We start from the raw sequence: 19,386 nt of genomic DNA, 5'->3' as shown, positions 1-19,386 counted from the left end.
TCTAAATACTCCGGGTAAATGATAACATTGGAATTCAGATCAACTTTGGGAATTGTTCTTAGAGAAATATGTGAAAAAGGACCTTTTAAGTGGTCGAATTTTTGTAAAAGGAACCTTTAAGTGAAAAGTTGTGAAAAGGACTTTTTAAGTTGTATTATGTTTTTAGGGGGTACTTGGGTGAGTTTTCTTGGTGAGTAATGCCGAAGTTCTGACGTTGACTTTCACGAGTGGCGTGACTTAAAAAAAGTAAAAAATTATTTTTTTTTCCCTCAAATTTCAGAAAGAGAAAGGCGTGAAAATGAAAAGGGTAGTTTCGTAATGGAGGGAAATTGGGGGAAAAAATAATTTTTATTTTAATTTTAAACTCACGTGACTAAAACGTGCTAGTCAACGGCGGAGTTCTAGCGTTGACACTAGAAAAACTCACCCAAGTACCCCTAAAAACATAATACAAGTTAAAAGGTCCTTTTTCACAATTTTTCACTTAAAATGTTCTTTTATAAAAAGTCGAGCACTTAAAAGGTCGTTTTTTCACAAATTTCTCTTATTCTTATATTATATGGAAATTCTCTACGTAAATTTCTTGGCTATAATGATCACTCATTTTCGAGGGAAGTAAATTCGTAACTACTGTGTTAAGGGGAATGAACCAATTTGTTTTTCAATACTTATTCATTGAATGTGATCCACATTCCTCTGTATCTCTTCAACTCCCTTAAAAAATCGAAGTTATCTCTGTCATTTTATGCTATATAAGCTAAGTCCGTGTATTGTTACCTCTAAATCTCAAAGTTTTCAACCCTATTATACACAATTGATTCTTCAAAACCATATTTCAAAAAAAATAAAAAATAAAAAATAAAAAAACCATGTGCACAGCAAAGCAGCAACATCATGCAACATCCGATAGAATTAGCAACATGCCACCAAACGTATCACAGCAAATCCTTGATTGTTTACCCCTGCAACAAGCAGCGAGGACGAGCGTGCTATCGAAGTATTGGAGGAACAAATGGGCTTCGACTTCTCAGCTGATACTTGATTGGTCATTCATTACAAGCATCTGTGAAAAAAGAAGTGAACCTTCGGACAAATTATTAGCATACAATAAAGCTGTTAATGATATTCTTCTAAGTCATGTTGGACCGATAGGTAAATTTGTTCTTTACATCCCCTATTGGTTTCCGAACGGAACGGACTTTAGTTCGTGGCTACGATTTGTTTATGATAATGATGTCAAGGAAATTACTTTGGAAGATGATCGAAGTCTAGGCGGCCTAACTAGAAACTTTCCAACTTGTTCGTTCTCTTTTGTTAGATTGACACATTTGACACTCCTCGAATGCAAACTTGGTTCTCTTTCTCCAACATTTAGGGGCTTTCCATGTATTCTTAGTCTAAAGATCGATACCACATATGGAATTTACTGGCCGAATGTGTTGACAGATCTTATTTCCAAATGCCCATTGCTTGAGCGCCTCCATTTATCTCTCAGTTATTCTTACGGCGCTCTTACTATTCGTGCTCCAAAACTTCAACACTTATTGATTTATCCTTGGAAGAAACCAGAGCTATAAAATTTTTGTCCCTTCAAATTCATTTTTTTTTGTCAAACGTTGCAAAAGAGCAGAAACATGACTGATTTCTGTAGTTGTTTGGCCAATATCGAAAAGCTCAGTTTATTTGAGGTTGGGAAATTGAATTTGAAGTTTAACAGTACATACATAACACATGAACTCTTGCTCCTTGAATTCTTTATTAATCATGGTAATGCAATTGGTTTTTTTTTTTTCAAAATCCAGGTACATATTATGAATAATTTTACACCTCCAGAAAGGTTTCCGAAGTCACTAACAAAATTACAAGTACTTCACCTTATGAATATACCTCTGGATACTAAATCGAGCATTTCCCTTGCTCTCTGCTTGTTATTGAGCTCACCAAATCTAGAGCAACTACTTATCGAAGTAAGATTTTGATTTGAATGTATCTTATTAGCTACCTTCTCTTTGATATAACATTTCTAATCATGTTTCTGTCTGTCTTTCTAATGTGTAGGCTTTGGGACCTGGATTAGAATCAGATGATCAGTTAATTCAGTTCGACGACTCTTGTATATTTCAATGCCTTAAAACCGTACACCTTGTTGGCATCACAGGAATGAGCAATGAGCTAAAACTTATAAGATTTCTACTAGCCTGCTCACCCGTGCTAGAAAAAATGACTATAGAATTGGGTAAACAAAAAGCAGGTGTTGTAGCACATATTAATTTCTTAAAGGAGTTGAATCAATATCGTCGAGCCTCTCCAAATGCCGAGATGTTGATTATTGAAACTTAGTTTACAAATGTTGGCTACTCTGATCATTCTCTATGTAACAGATGTTCCTAGATTTTGATTTTTGTTACGTACTCTAGATTTTGATTTTGATTTTGATTTTTGTTACGTACTCTATTTGCTGTTTTAGAGAATTTCGTTTCATTTAACATACAAGTAGTTAATAGTTCTCTTAACTATCGTTAGTTTTTTTTTATTGTAGGACCACTATTTAGCAAGGTTAATCAAGATTCTGGTAGTGGTGAAGTGCCCTGCCGATCTTATGATAAACATGAAATTTACAATTATTACGGATAACTAGCTAGCCACATGATATTAAATGCTTACTTTTTGTTTTTGTAGGAAGCTGCTAGATAGTCTAGATTAGATTAAGATAGTAGAAACTAGAAACATACATAATTTAAGGCAAAATTGAGCTTAGCTGCACTAATTTCAGCTTGGATGAATCTTATGGCATGATCATAAGCAGGTACAATCAATACCATGGACTAACCTTGCATGTAGCCCCTAAATTTTGGTAATCTCTCATCTTTTAAGTGTATGATTTAGGTCCCTCCACCACAGTTGACTCAACATTTCTAGTTGCAACTGGCAAGTGCCATCATGCCTTGACTCATCAAAGTTTTAGGACCTAGCTCATCGAGGAAGTATATATATTTAGATTATTTACCGTGTTGTGAGACAAATTAAACATGTTTCACAATTATTAAAAAAATACAAGGAAAAGAAAGAAAGGTAGAGAGAGATAGGAAGAGTGAAAAAGGTAGTGTAAGTCCCATCAAACATACATACATGCAAAAACAAACAAAATATTTTACCCGAACCCGATCATGACCTGACTTGTTTGAACCCAAAAATTCTATGGCCCAAACCCGATATAACTCGACCTAAAACTAACCGGAGACTTGAGTAAACCTTAGGATTCGTGACCCGACACCCGAACAGAACCCGTCAATTATTGGCCTGAATTGAACCTGACTCAGACCCGAGATTGAACCAAACCCGTTTTAACCCGTTGAAATCTGAAATCAACCCGACCTATTACCAATTCAACACTCAAATTGAGTTGTTACTAATCCGACTTGAATTGATGTAACCTCGACCCGAATAGTAATGTAATTAACTCAAATTGACCTGAATCGAGCTAACTCGGCCCAAACACTCATATTGACAAATCTATCTTTAAAATTGCTTACACATTAAACTTGAGGTAGGCAGCACACTTGAATGTTTTTGAGGTCTTATGTTAAATTTATATGAACTCATTAATTCGAATTTGAATTTATATGAAATTATTTATCCTAAAATAAGTGCGGAAAAAAAATGTAGTTTAAACTTATTAGCTCAAATATGAACTTGTTTGAAATGATTTCTCTTACAATAAATGAAAAAATTGATCATGACTAAGTGAATGTCAATACAAGAATTGTAAACAAACCGACTCGAAAATGTACCGAACCCGATATGACCTGACCTGAAATAAACCCAAGACTTAGATTAACCCAATATTTGAAACTCGAACCCGAAGATGACCCAATCTGATTATATAACCTGCGAATTATTGACTTGAATCGTACCCGACTCAAACCCGAGAATGACCTTAACACGTTTTAACCCGTTAAAACATGAATTAAACACAACCTATTATTTACCAAATTTAAACCCGACCCTAACCCGATAAGATGTGTGATCCGACGTGACCCGATTTGAGTATGACCCAACCCGAATTCGACCTGCACAGATTATGACATTAACCTGAAATGACCCGATCCGAGCCGACCTGACTAACACTAATTCGACCAAAACCCGACCCGTTTATCTGAATTGACAGCTCTACACAAAGAATCTAAATTTAATCAAATCAAGCAATTAGATTAGATCAAATCAGATTAGATAAACAAAATTAAGATGAACTAAATAAGACAAGTATGATCCAAGAGTTTATCCGACTCCAACAATCGGACACTCAGACCTTGTTTGGTTAACATGGGAATTAAATTCCCATAGGAAATTACATTTACGAGAAGTTATTTCCCTAATGAAATTCCTAAGAATTGAATTTCCTAAATTTGTTTGGTTTGCAATGTGGGTATTTAGAAATACCATGAATTTTGATTGACCTATGGAGGCTAGATAATTTACTTCCCTTGTTTTGTGGGAAGTTGAAATTCCCATTAATTTCCACTTCCCCCACTTTTGCATTTTTGGCGTCAAACAAACAACTCCTCAATTTATCAAATCCCATGAATTTTCACTTCTCCGATTTTATATTGTCAACCAAACAAGGCCTCTTGAATACCGTTAGGGGTGTCAAAAACTTACCCGACCTGAAAGGTTTACCTGAAGCTGAACTGTTTTTGTACTAGTTGGACCCGGGTATTTTTTTATCCGAATTCGATTTGGAGTCGACCCGACGTTATCTCGAAACCAACTCCAACCCGGCAATTCATGATCCAAACCCAACTTGAAATCGACTCATATTTAATCCGAAACCAATAAGACCCGATAATATAAAATCCGAACTCGATCTAGCTCGAAAAGAAATCTACCCGAAACCATTTAAATCCGAAAAATAACTCTTTTTACTCGACCTTTAATTACCTGATTTGAAACTTTCCATGACCCAATTAAAACCGACCCGAAATTACTCATGATCCAATTAAACCCAACCTATTATTAACCTAACTAAATTTTTTCATGACCATAACCCGGCATGACTAAGGTAATTGGTAATAGGACAAACCAATAATAACTCATGATCCAAGTTGTGAATTGTAGAGAGAACAAAGAAGGGAGATAGAGAATGGAACGGTAATTGGTAATAAAATGTTATAAAAAAAAACTTTAATTTATAGGAAAGATTGAGATATACTCTAGAAGTAAAGAGTGGTGTAGCAAAGCAATAAGAATGTGTGAATGGAGTCAACATTATAGGGATGGTACATTGATTGATGTATTAGTCCATGATTTTAGTACTCTAGAGTCAAACAATCCTAAATTATCATATGACATAAAATACAATTCCTAATAAAAAAAAAAAATTATAGCTCCTTAAATGTTTAAAATTTGAAATTTATAACATAAATATGTATACATGATGATATATTAATGTGATTAATTTAGTTGTGTTATATTCACCTGATTTTGACGAATATGATTTTATTTCAACTTAATTGAACTTATCTGAATTTTTATAAACAACTCTAAATTTATCTGAAATTATATAAACATATCTGAATTTATCTGAACTCACATCAATTTGAACCTATATGAATTTATTTGAAGTTATTTAAACTTATTTGAATTTATAAGAAAATATTTGAATTATCTTAAATAATCTAAACTTCTATTAATTTATCTGAACTTATCCGAATTTATTTGAAATTATCTGAACTTATCTTAATTTATCATAAATTATCTGAACTAATCTGAATATTTTAAAAAAATTATATGAACTTTTCTGAACGTATCTGAAATTATCCAACTTATCTAAATTTATTTGAACTAATTTCAATTTATCTGAACTAATCTAAATTTGAATGAACTTATCTAAAATTATATAATATTATCTGAACTTATAGTCTTAAAATAAGAGAAAATAAGGGGAGTTGAACAAACCCTTATCTGAATGGACTATAACTTAGCTTATTAGTCCTTATTATAGCTTATTTTAGTTGTAATTTATTTAGATTCTAATAACCTTTATTAAAACTTATTTTAGCTATATGTCAAACTCAAGTAACATTTATTTATCAATTCATTATTGACCTTTAGTAATGTGTCCTTACTATATAAGGTGTTAGAATTATTATAAAACCAACGTGAAAAAATATGTTGCGATTATTACAAAATGGAGGGGTATAACTACATTAACAATAAGAAAATTCAAACATTACTAAAATATGAAAATCTTGTATTCTTAATATGATTTAGATGCTAATATATAATAAACAATCTTAATACTTCTAATAATCAAGTTGTCAATGAATTAACGATGGTAAATAGCCGCAAAGACGACGATAAACGCAAAACGGTAAAGAAAAAGACATTTTACAACGATGTGATAATCACCCTATCAAGGCGATAAATAGTCAAATTTTTATAATAGCTTAAGTTGTCAATCTTATAACAATTCTAATAAGCCAATACGAAACTTAATCAAATGAAACCCAACAGACTATATACATATGAAAATCTCTAATAACAAAAATGACATTATCTGACATGTATTCGTTCTAATATAGCTAAAACGACTTGAATTGAGATCGACCCAAATTCAAATTAGTTAACTCAAAACCGAAACTAAAGTAGTTTTAACTGAGAATGAGCTAATAATAGAAGTAACTAGATTCAAATTTTAACCAGAACTGAATTGATTTGAACCAAGATCTAATCGAATTCAAAATGACCCGATCCAAAGTCAAATAAATCCATTTTGACCTAAATAAACCCGATAAAATCTGAATCCGAGTTCATCTTAACTCGATATGACTCGAACCGAATTTGACTTGATCCAAGTTCAATTTGTATCCGACCATACTTGAACTCAACCTTAACCCGAATCTGATTAAATTCAACCCGATTTGATTTGATTTGTTAGATTAAAATGACCCATCATTACCCGACCTAAACATCCTGACCCGTCGTGGGTCAACTCAAACTCTATCAGGGTACCTAATTTGACAGGATTTTATCCCAAATTGAGCTTTATTTGGAAATTATTTACCAAATTGGTCTCGTGGCAAAAGTATTTCTCAAACTAAGCTTCTGGGGTGAAACGCTGTCTCGGACGGCGTTTTACCCCCAGATTTTTTTTAAAAAAAATTCAAGACATAAAACGCTGTCTGAGGCAGCGTTTTATGGTGTTGACTTGTTGGTATGTATTTTGGCAAAATATACTAGTATATTTTGCCAAATTATACTGGAATATGTATATGGGTTGTAAAACGCTGCCTCAAGCAGTGTTTAATCATGAAGCTTAAAACGCTGCCTGAGGCAGCGGTTTTCAGCTTGACTGCATCACCAGCACCAGTTGTTGTTTCTGTCCATCTGCTGCTGCCCCTACACATCATCCTCACCCAGTAGCCTCAGCCTCAGCCTCAGCCCCACCATCGAACACCACCCCCACCACCATCAACCACCTCCCCCACCACCACCGGCCGCCACTCTCGACCACCCCTATGCACTGCAAAACACCCTAAACAACGCAAGAGCATTCCCACCACCCCCACCATTAACCACCACCATCAACCACCTCCCCCACCACCACCGGCCGCCACTCTCGACCACCCATAAACTACCATAAAACACCCTAAACAACGCAAGAGCATTCCCACCACTCCCACCATCAACCACCACCCCCACCACCATCAACCACCTCCCCCACCACCACCGGCCGCCACTCTCGACCACTCATAAACTACCATAAAACACCCTAAACAACGCAAGAGCATTCCCACCACCAGCCCCAACCTTTCCACCACCATCGACCACCACCGACAACCATCAAACACTGGAAACAACCCCAACAGCATGATAACCATCGTGAAACAGCACTTTAAGTGCAGGAGACCAAATATATGCTGCTTGATATATATAACGGCGATAAAAGATATAATTTCACTAGCAAAAGTCAAATTCGGACAAATAAGGGAAATAAACTTCAAATTGTACAGAGAGTCATTTAGAAAACATTTCTTGTATTAATAATGTAAGCGTTATATACATCATTGTTAAATATCTGAGTACCACAAAAAGATCAACTAACTAATAGTGTCCGGACTCATGTATTGGAATTAACTGATCTCCATCCTGTGTGTCCTCCGTCCGTCTACGAACACGCCTCGGACGCCTCGTGTAATGCTGAATGGTGGTGAATGGGTCTCGGGACGGTGGAGGAGTCAGCTGGCGAGACGATGAGTCATCCTGGCTGTGGCCGGGAGCGGTGTTATGGATGAAGTAATCCTCTGCCTGTGTAGAGCCTGAAGTATGACCTCCACCACTACTCTGTCCGAAGTCGAACTGTGAATGGTAATCACATGCGCCACTGCTCTGTCCGAAGTCAAACTCTGAATGGAAGGAGTTGGGGTCATGATCGTCCCTGGGGTGGACGAGATGGCTATGGCCATATCTCTGCAAGCTATGTATGCCCATATCTCGCACCCGCTTGACCTGGGCTCTGGTGGGTACGGCTGCTAAGGCATCTGAAAGTGCATCAACCATCGCACCCATATCCCCCGCCTGCAGTAATCATCCATGACTTAGTAATATGATATAGAATTTCAAATAGTTTTGGAAAACAAGAAAATGAAATAAACTCACAAGTCCGCTGATAACATCATAAGCTGGATGGTAGTGCGTGGATGGTGGCGTGTAGGTAGGGTTGATGAAAAGGCGTGTAATCTGCCTGTACCATACCATATAAGGATCACGCGGATCCATAACACCCTGAAACAGGTGACCGTCAACGACGGACTCCAACCGCTGGTCCCAAAGTTCAATGAATTGATGATGCTCCTGTGCCCAGTTTGTCTCCAACTTTCCACGACGGTCAATGCCGTGGAGGCGGATACTAGTGTCACAGGGCATGGGGATAGGCTGGTGAAGTCTGAACTGTCGCAACACTCGGTCCGGTAAGTGACTCTCCACGACCTCGAAACAGATCATGGGGGTCCTGGCAAGCCACTCAGCACGATGCTCGAGCAAGTGTTCCGGCATGGCCTCGACCAACACAGCAGAGTAGGGATCCCATGTCATCTGCAATAAGGAAATATCGTAAATAGGTTAGGGTAATGCCAATAAACAGTATGAGTAAACATAAGATTACAAATTTATTGCAAGATTCCACCTGTTCATCCGTGAGTCGGTCGAGGGCGTCACCGTAGTAGAGTAGACTTGTTGCTGTATGCGCATGTGTCAGCCTGGGAACCACCCACCTGTGGCAACAAATTATTTAAGAAGTTGTACTAGCTAATTAAAACAAAATGCGACAACACAAGTGTAATGTTACGAACCTACAACCGTATGCCTGATCGGGTTCAGGGAGCGGGGGAGCATCGTACGCTGCGTACTGATCGTCCTAGTCCAGCTGCCCCGGACGGTGTACAACAGGCCTACCTAGTCTCCCTACGTGGATGTGCTCCCAAGCCCATAGCTGTTTAAAAAATAAAAATACAAAGGTGAAGCATAAATAACGTCAAGTCATTATCAAACTAGGCTTAAGGATAATGATGAGGTTTACCTGTAGCACAACCAAAGGTCTTCCGATCAGCTGTGCTCCACGCTGTGATGCTCTACACAGATGGTGATACAAGACCGCCAAACAAGCACTACCCCAACTGTATCCACGGATCTCCTCCCAGTCGTGGTCTAACAGCTGCAGGTAAATAATCTGAAGATGGCTTCCGCTCTTGTTTCCAAAGAGCACGCCCGAGATGAGCAGGAACAAGTAATCTCGGGCGTATCTCTACACTGTGGCGTCGTCAGCGTCCTGAGGTAAATGTCCAAAAGTGTCGCGTAGCCAACCGGTCCTCAGTGCGCTGCCCCTGATCTCGTTTAGCTCTGGCTGAACCCCTAAAACCCGACCTACTAAACCTACGGGGTCAACCACCACACCCCCTGTCACCGCATTCCCATGTATGGGAAGGCGTGTGAGTATCGCGACATCCCACAGCGTGACTGTCGCCTCCCCCACAGGAAGATGGAAGGAGTGTGTCTCCTGTCTCCATCTCTCAACTAATGCAGTGATAAGACCTCGATCTATTTCTCTGTAGCCCATGCGATGAATACCACCGAAGGCAACCCAGTCAACGTATTGAAGAACGTGTGGATCGACTGCCCAGCCGGACCTCAAGTTCCTACACCCCAACATTTGCGCTATGTCCACCTGGTAATTCATTAAAAAACCGTAAATAAGGGTCAAGTATACAAAAAAAAAGACAAATCTGTACATGAAATGGCACGTGAGAAATTACCGTCTGCTCCCATATGTCAACACTCTGATATCTATCCTGCAGTGTAAGGACAGAAGGGTCATGTGGTCCTAGTGTCCGATCGTGACCGGCCATGATATCTGTTCATTCAAAACAATATGGCCAAACCAATTAAAAAACAGAATTACTATCCAATGAATTTAACATGACTGTCATAGGTAAAAGGCAACGTCGAAAAATAGGTCACCAAATCTCAAATATAATCCAAGTGTTACAAATGTTACATAACGTCAACAATCACCTACTACATGAATCTACTGTTCTACTACTATCGGTAAAAACAAATACAAGCTTATGTTTCGGTTGATCTAGCTGGGCACGTTTTGCGGTTGTAACCTTGTTGGTGACAGAGGCTGCATTTAGTCCTAGGTCGGTTAGCGTCATCCATTTCATTGCGTATGCGCTTTGACTTTGGCCGACCTTTTCCTCTTACCATGTCGGCGTCCGGGATGATTCTAGGTCCTGTGTACTGCGTCCAAGTGGTCTCACATGGAATAGGCCAGAACTGTGGTGCATACGTGTTCATATACGCATCCGATTGCAGGAAAGGGTCCACCCACAGCCTCTCTAACAGTGAATAAGTCGCACACACTGCTAGAACATGAGAGCATGGAAGGTGGAATATCAGGGGTTTGTTGCATGTACAGGTTCTCAACTGGAAGTTAACAGTGTGTCTATGACCTCCCTTTCTACCAACTCGCTCCCCCCTATGTGTCGTCACTTGGTAAATGTGCAACCGACGGTTATAGGCATCCACCTTGTGGTATCTTGCTTTTGCCGTGTTCTTCTCCAAAATAGCAGTGACCTTTGGGGGATATGCAAGTCCCTGTTCGGCCCTGGACTCAGCAGATTCTCTTCTTAAGGTGAAGTACCTGTTAACTCTGTGGAAAGTTAACTCAACAAGTGACATAACTGGCATGAACCGAGCACCTTTCAAAACATTGTTAAATGTCTCAGAGAAGTTTGTTGTATATATCGCATGTCTGCGACCAGCGTCGTGAAACAAAGACCACGTAGGAAACGACACTTGGGCAATATACTGTAACGATTTTGTACATGCCTGACCAATCGAAAACAAATCAGCTTGCAGTTTTCTTTCTTGTCTTTGGTACGCAGCAGCCTTGAACGTATCTCTCGTGATGGTGCTTCGTACGTGAGATTTCAAGTTTGAAGCCAAGTGACGAACACAAAACCTGTGATAGGCTCGGGGTTGAGTGAATCCAATGTTAGGATCATTCATTGCTGCAATGATCCCTGCATGTCGATCAGATATAACACATAAGCCATCTCATTGCGTAACTCTATCTCGAAGGCAGCTCATAAACCAAGACCAACTGGCAATGTTTTTCCCCTCAACCAACGCAAATGCTAGTGGAAATACTTGGAAGTTTCCATCCACACCTGTAGCAACCAAAAGTGTTCCTTTATACTTCCCGTACAAGTGCGTCCCATCGATACAGATAACAGGCATACAATGTTTGAAACCATCGATACAAGGACCAAATGCCCAAAACACTCGTTCAAATACTTCCATGTTGCTGGTATACCTACCTTCCATAAGAGCTTTGTGTTTCCATATGACTACGGTTCCCTGGTTTGACTGTTGCAGTGCTTGCATGAATCGAGGAAGTCTGCTGTAAGAACTCTCCCAATCACCAAAAATTTGAGTGATGGCTTTGTCCTTAGCATACCATGCTCTTTTATACGGAACTTCAAAATGGAATTGCTTGGATATGAGTTCCTGAATGAATTCAACTTTTAGAGTCGGATCTTTCTGCACAAAGGACTTCACAAACTCAGATATTATGGACGAATCCAAGTGTGGGTGATCAGTAGACAGTACTTCGGTAACACAGTTCTCCCGGTACGGGCCTTTGTATGTGACTATGGTGAAGCCACGCGAGTGCTCACTTGTCCTGGTACCCCTTAGAGACCATCCACATTTCTTCTTGCAACGCAGATGAAGGACACTCTCATTTGAGGTCACTGTGGTGTAGAATTGATTTCTCTGTATAGAATACATCTTCACCATTTCTTGAAGCGTTTTCTTACTGTCAAAGTACATCCCCTTCTCGAATTCTCCCCCTGGAACAAATGATGTATGACTCCCTGAATTGGCCCAATACTCATCAACTTCATAATTCTCATTTATCTGACTAAACCAAGGTACTGCAGTTCTAACCAAGGGCTCATCAATTTCCATCTGCCCATCTTCAAGATCCATGTCATCAAGCCCATCATCCTCCTCCCCATTATCGTCCTCATCATCTGTATCCGCATACACATCGTACACCGCCAATTCGTTATTCACAATATTATCAAAATGACTTGGGTCTTCTTGAGACGGTGATTCTTGAACCTCATCTCGCATCGCTGACGGAGCCACGGTATTTGATGTCGAAGGACCGGATTGGCCGAACATTGTCCCACACCCCCCGCATGAACCGGTGAACCTATATGCGTACTAAACGGCATCTGAAATTGATCGTCATGCAGCAAGCGACTGAAAGTTCCCATCCCATATTCATTCGATGGAATGTGGTTTGAAGGGCCTTGGAAGGACGCGGTGTTGTAATCAGAGACATATGTAGGATGTTGTTCTGCCCAAGTACTTTGTTGGTTACGTATAGGCACTGTTTCTACATATATCTCATTGGGAACACCCTTCATTGCAACAATGCTTCTCAAAGCTTTTAAATGTTTGTTTGTAGAGACAGGTAACACTTGAACCCCATGGCCAGTCTCACACCTCATTTTAAGGTTCAGTTCAACATTCATTGGGTTTGAGCCGATACTACTGTGAACCTCATTCATCAGATCATTCACAGTCATGTTCGGTTCAAGTGTTATAAGTTCCATATTCCCTCCACTGTACTCAACATTTGATACATCGCACATAATTTTACCTCCCCACCGGCATAACAACACTACATTTTGTGAAGCCATATTCTACATACCAACCAAAACACATTTAAGGATAATCGAATTCTAAAACAACGTCAAAAAACCCTAATTTAACAATACATAACATACATAGCTTTGATAATGGAAAGTTATATCAAATTTCGAGAACCTATATGTGTAGCTAATATGACAAATATGACAACAATAAAACAAGTCCATTCTCATTATCAACATTTTCATCACCAATTTCATCAACTCTTAGTACCGCATACAACTATCAACATACTAATACCGCATTACCATCAACCATTTTATCATTTTTTCACAATAATAGACCACATTACCATCAACAATTTCATCAAGAATTTCATAAAAAACAAACCACATTATCATTGACAATTTCATCAACAATTTCGTCGACAATTTAATCAACAATTTCGTCTATATTTTTCCTCAACATTGTACCACATTATCATCAATAATTATCAACAATTTATCACATTTCATTACTAATTAGCAACAAATTAATACAATTTACGTCACAATTTGCTACAACATACAACAACTATCTACTACCAACTATTCAATGTAAAATTCAACAATGTACTACGAATTTAGGGTTTACCCGGATTGAAAGAGTGAGTGAGACAATGCCGGCAACAACTTCCGTTCACTTTGGCGGCAGCAGCGGCGGCAGGGGAGGCGTTGGCAAGGGCAGTGGTTCTTTGTTTGTGACAATGAGAGTTAGTGAGAGAGAGGGTGTAAGTTGCGTGAAAGAGATTGAGAAAAAAAGGCCACTGAAATTCGTTATAATTCCCGCAAGAAACGCTGCCTGAGGCAGCGCTTAATGTACAGATAAAAACGCTGCCTCAGGCTGCGTTTTATGCTTGTACAATAAACGCTGCCTGAGGTAGCGTTTCATTTAAAGATGAGGCAGCGTTTATTTGTATAAAAAAGTATGAAATACGAAGTTTGAGAAAAAAGTCAAACTACCATAAAACGCTGCCTGAGGCAACGTTTTATGTCTTGAATTTTTTTTTAAAAAAAACTGAGTGTAAAACGCTGTCCGAAACAGCGTTTCACCTCATAAGCTTAGTTTGGGAAATACTTTTGCCACAAGACCAATTTCGTAAATAATTTCCGTATAAAGCTCAATTTGGGAAAAAAATCCAACTCTAAATACCGTAATCGATTTAACAATTCCAATTGCATTAAACGTGTCAAAATGGTGGAAATTTAAGAAGAAGGTGAAAATAGTAATTCCAGTACTGTCTCAGTCTATGAAAGATTGAAAGGTGAATAATCTTCACATTTCTCGAAACACCTCTATTTATTACCAAATCAATGGCTTCTTGCGGTTTGTTACTTCTTTCATCGCCATTGTTACTCTTTTCGCCAGTTCTTTCTCCGCTTGCTGAATGTTCTCATCTTTCAAGCTAATTTATATAAGTTTCTTGACTAATTTCCGTCTCCTTACTTCTTTTCTCTCTTTGATTCTGCCAATTGCAAGCACTTCTCTTGGTATGATCATACAAACTTACAATTTCCCTTTAAATTGCTTTAATTATTCAGTTAATTTCGATTTCTAGGGTTTCTATTTTGAGTAATTTCTATTTTTGTTTTGGCTTTGATAATGCATGTTGTATAAGATTATTTACCCTTATGAAATTCTCCCACATTTTCACTTACTATTCAATGTTAAAGAATTACTTGGTTTCTTTTGTTTTGAAGATATGCTTTTGATTTTATTATTTCATATTGCGGTTCAATGGACTTATTTGCTTGTAGAATTCAAGGGTGTTGTTAATATTTGTCAATCTGATTATGTTTCTAATGCTGTTTATTCATAGCTGGTGTTAACTATTTTGAATGAGTTTGAGAAAATGGGCTAGCTTATACTACCTTAATAGGTGTTCAGCTTTCTTTAAGATTGCTGAAATAGAAATGAGAATTTGTTGAAATAGTACTCTCTCAATTCCCTTTTGTTTTTAACGTTTGACTTATATATATTTGGTTATTAAGAAATTGTCTCAAGTAGAGGTATATAAGAATTAGTAAAATGATTGGAAGTACAATTCCATTTACAATAAAAAATTGTCATGTGGGGGAAAAAAGTAAAAAGAAAAGCAAGATTGTAGAAGAGAGAGGAGAGATATAATAACAACGAGTCTTGAAAACCTATTAAAATATTGCAAATGGTACAATTGCACATGGAAAATTGAGTATTTAATTTGCAATGCAAGGGTAATTTTGTCCAAAATTGATGAACAAAAACAAAAGATCTTACATGCAAAGAATAAAGATGAACAACCAAATGGAAGCATAAAAAAGGGGAATGGAGGGAGTAATATCATAGTGTTGCGTGATTTTGGTGCATAATGAACCACCATGTACATGTATCCCATGATCTAATGTGTATGTAATGTAACTATAAATTTCCTGTAGGATCCACTTTGGAAGTTTTTGACTTAGAAAATAGAAATTTTGTTAATTATATTAAGTCTCTTCCTTACAAAAAAGTTTCTTCTTTGAGTAGGAATTTTGGATTGTTTAGTTTATCTTGCATGTGTAACTATGTGTAACTTTCAAGTCTTTCTTTATGGCTTTTGTGTTGAAGCATAACCTGTCCAAACAACACATAAGTATCATATACAAAAATGGCTGAGTTAAACACTTTATAAGGCTAAGGGGTTAGCTCCTATTATTGTCATATGGTTTTAGGATTAAACATAACAAACTTGTGTAGTATACTCTTTATCTTAGTGATCTAGGTCAATAGGTGACACCAAGCGTGACCAGACCTGTATTTAACATGGTATCGTAGGCTTGTATCTAACAAGCTAGCTACTAGTAGATTGAGAAAAGCTGGATGATTTGAAAGTATTGAAACCCGGATTTTTGCTAACATTTAGCAATGAAAATGCACAATTTTTCTAGTAACTTCCATATTGCTACTTTCAATTTTTTCTAGTATCTTCCATATTATCTTCCATGTTGCTACCTTCAATTCAATATTAATATATGTTTTCTTAGGGTACTTTGCATTTAGTAATTAGTAAGTGACTGCCCTTATAAAATGGTACCTCTTGATACTGATTGTGTATGTTGAAACTTATGCTTTATCTTTTGCTTCTATCATTATCTGGGAATGCTAACATTGGTATTTAATACATATATCAACAAATTTCTCCAAGTACTTCTCTGTGCAGTGGTATATTGGTTAACATGTTTATTTAGTTTGCATATGCTTATGGTGTTTGCTTCTTGTCATCTTTCAAATGATTTTGTGTTTGCAGTGACTACTAACTTTCTACTTCCTTTGTTTCTATTTACTTGACCTATAGTTGATCTTTGGAACAATATTTAAGGAGATAATGATTACGAAGTAGTTCTTGGTGCACATGTTTACCTTATTAGCCTCAAAAGTTGTCCGAGATGCACTTTATGAGGGTAATTTAGATAATTTGTCTACCAAAAGGCTACCAAAAATAATGAGTCAAGCAATATGACATTTTCATTATAACAATGTTAGTCAAGTAAATAAAAATGGAAGAAGTATATAATAGTGTGAATGACTGGGCATTGGGTAGTATGGATATGTTAGATTGCAAAAGAACTACGATGGCTAGATTGGTTTAAGCATCATAATACATGTGATCAAACTTTTTCACGCTGGTTTTAGATAAATGTTGAGCGGTTGGGGAAGTGAATTCAAACTAAATTTGTTATGTATTAATGCTACATGTCATTCAAGTTTGTTTGCCTTTTATTTTTTGTGTGATTTTGAGCTCTGATGCACTTATAGCTTTCATCCCTTTTATCAAGTGGTTCATTTATCGGCTCTTCTATATAAGGTTGTAGTCTGGATGAGCTTTTCACTTGCTTCAGTGTCGCCTGTTTGGGCTGTCTCTGTTTCAAACACTACTGCCATTTTGAAGCTTTCTTTACTAAACATGAATGATCCCATAGGTTTTAGCTTAATGTATGGCTTTCCTTTTAAGCTTTCTGTGTGCTGTGGTCGATTGGTTTTGTTTGCTTTTGTTTGAAATAACAAACACCCGCTGATATTGATGAGGTTCAATACAGAGTAGTGAAAAAATATGACTCTTTGTTCATGATTTTTTTTCCCAAACAATGTACTTTAGAAAAAATACTATAAGTTCATTTTCAATACGTAGAATGAATAATACCCATTTTTTAGGGAAATAAATTCCAAGGTATATAACTACTAGTTCATTGAATGTGATCCTGCATTCCTCTCCAACTCTTTATGTTCATTTAAAAATCAAAATTATCTCTGTCAGTTCATTTAAGTCTGTGTATTGTTTCCTCCAAGACTCCAACAACTATGACTAAGTTTTCAACTATTATACAGGATAGATTCATCAAAACCATGTCCACATCAAGAAACCCCAAGCAGCAACTTCATGCATCATCCGATAGGATTAGCAACTTGCCACTAAATGTCTCACAGCAAATCCTTGATTATTTACCCCTGCAATAAGCAGCGAGGACAAGCATCCTATCGAAGCATTGGAGAAACAAATGGGCTTCGACTTCTCAGCTGATACTTGATCGGTCATTCATTACAAGCATCTGTGAAAAAGGAACTTCTGAGATGTTATTAACATACAATAAAGCTGTTACTGATATTCTCTTAAGCCATGTTGGACCGATATGTAAGTTTGTTCTTTTCATTCCCCTTTGGTTTCCGGAAGAAACGGACTTTAGTTCGTGGCTACGTTTTGTTTATGATAATGGTGTTAAGGAAATTGCTTTGGAAGATGTTCGACGTCCAGCTAGAAAGTTTCCAACTTGTTTGTTCTCTTTTTTTAGATTGACTCATTTGACACTCCTCAATTGCAAACTTGGTTCTCTTTCTCCAACATTTAGAGGCTTTCCATGTCTTATTAGTCTGAAGTTCAGTAACTACTATGTAAAACGTTATTATAAGACGAATGTGTTGACAAATCTTATTTCTAAATGCCCATTGATTGAGTGCCTCCATATATTTTCCTGTAATTCTTTCGGCACTCTGACTATTCGTGCTCCGAAACTTCGAGAGTTTGTTTGTAGAGTCCTGCAGGTTAGTGATGTATCCTTGGAAGAAACCACAGCTATAGAAGTTTTGTGTCTACATATTTATTGTGGAACATTGCAACAGAGCAAAAACACGAATGATTTCTTTAGTTGTTTGGCCAATGTCAAAAGGCTCAGTTTATGGGTTAGTAAATTTATTTTGAAGTTATTAAATATAGCAGCTGAAATTTTGCTCCTTGAATTCTTTATTAATCATTGCTATTTATTTTGTAATTGTTTGTTTGACTTGCAGTTATTCAATTTTACTGATTTTGCATCTCCAAAAATGTTTCCGAAGTCACTGACAAGGTTACAAGTACTTAAACTTAAAGATATAGCTCTGAATTGTGATTCCAGCATCTCTCTTGTTCTCTGCTTGCTATTGAGCTCGCCAAATCTAGAGCAACTACAATCGAAGTGAGTTTTTATTCGAATGTATCTTATTAGCTACCTTCTCCTTGATGTCACATGTCTAATCTTGTTTCTGCCTGTCTTTGTAATGTAGACTATAAGATATGGAGTAGAATCAGGTGGTCAGTTAAATCAGTTTGATGCCTCTTGTATGAGTTGCATCTTTCAATGCCTTAAAACTGTAGACCTTGTTGGTATCACTGGATTGAGCAATGAGCTAAAGCTTATAAGATTTCTACTGGCCTGCACTCCCGTGCAGGATGAAATGACTATTAAACTGGGTATGGAAATGAGAGGTACCGAAAAACAGGTTAATTTCTTCAAGGAGTTGAACCAATATCGTCGAGCCTCTCCAAATGCTGAGATGATATTTAAAACTTAGAATACAAATGTTGGCTACACTGATCATTCTCTATGTAACAGATGTTCTTAAATTTGACTTTTGCTACGTACTCTATTTGCCTTAAAATCTTAGAAGCTGTATTAGTAGTGAATTTCGTTCCATTTTCCTCTTAACTTCCATTCCATTGGCTTAAGATAGAGGTATAGCTTATTTTGCCCCAAGATATTTCAAACTTTTTAGTGTGGATACTGGTGGAAGTTAAATGATGTATGGTGATTTTAGCTATACATACATTATTGGCTTCTATGATAAATTTTGCCT

This window comes from Chenopodium quinoa, unplaced genomic scaffold, assembly GCF_001683475.1.
Source record: "Chenopodium quinoa cultivar QQ74 unplaced genomic scaffold, ASM168347v1, whole genome shotgun sequence".
NCBI lineage: Eukaryota > Viridiplantae > Streptophyta > Magnoliopsida > Caryophyllales > Amaranthaceae > Chenopodium > Chenopodium quinoa.
Note: the sequence above shows the minus strand (reverse complement) of the source record.